The 810-nt window shown below is 36.7% G+C and overlaps 1 non-coding gene across 1 annotated transcript; it reads right to left on the bottom strand.

The window, feature by feature from the left end:
- Positions 1-265: 265 nt before the first annotated feature.
- On the bottom strand, positions 266-438 carry LOC150069003 (small nucleolar RNA SNORA81). The gene has a single exon (XR_016538568.1). It is a non-coding gene; the product is annotated as a small nucleolar RNA SNORA81 (small nucleolar RNA).
- Between the last annotated feature and the right edge of the window lie 372 nt (positions 439-810).

Raw genomic sequence — 810 nt, 5'->3', positions numbered from 1 at the left:
GAGCTCTTCCCAGATCAGATATTGCAATAAATCTCTGGCATACATTTCCTAGAAGCTAGTGTGGTATAACTTTTTCCAAACTGTTCAGTTTCTCACTGGTCACAAGGAGAGCAGACAAAACGCTTTCTTATAGTACTTCAGAGAGGAAAATGTGAACTGCTATCAGAGTTGTGATATCAGTTGTGTATCAGCCATGTGATTTCTAACTCTCATTCCCTACAATTACAGAGACCCTTCACTCTATTAATCATGCCTACATTACAGATATTATTGTACCAGATCTTAGAACAAAGAATCAGGGACTTAAATTCCTATTATTCTTCTGTCTGGTACCATGCTTTAATTATTTCCTACTTGTGTTTTCTCTGCAATGTCTTTCCTACAAAAACAAAGAGAAGTAGCTTCTGTCATTTTGGCTGAGAGCTTAAAGAAGAAAATAAACAAAAATCTATGACTATAATTTTTCTGTGTGCTAATGAAAAACTATCCATTTTTTGGTCACAATTACTGTAAAACATTAATTGTTTCTTTGGCAGAATTTGAACCGTCTCTCTCTTGTTCTTGTTGATAACGTCCAACATACTGGTCCACATGGAAGCAGGAAGCAATAGTCTTTTTGTTTTTTTAAGGGCTAATGACTAATTATGCTGACAAATCAAGCAAGCAGATGTAACAGTTTTCCTAACACCACTAGAGAAATGATGTTTGAGATCAAGTGTCTCTGTCTTACTGCAGAACACAGCTAGACAGAGATTGTGGTCTGGGCAGGGGGAAAAGACAAAACAGCAATTCCCAGCTACATTGTAACAG

The sequence above is a fragment of the Megascapheus bottae genome, chromosome 1 (genome assembly GCF_031878675.1).
Source record: "Megascapheus bottae isolate mThoBot1 chromosome 1, mThoBot2.hap1, whole genome shotgun sequence".
In the NCBI taxonomy this organism is placed as follows: Eukaryota; Metazoa; Chordata; class Mammalia; order Rodentia; family Geomyidae; genus Megascapheus; species Megascapheus bottae.
Note: the sequence above shows the minus strand (reverse complement) of the source record. Positions and strands in the feature narration are given on the sequence as shown.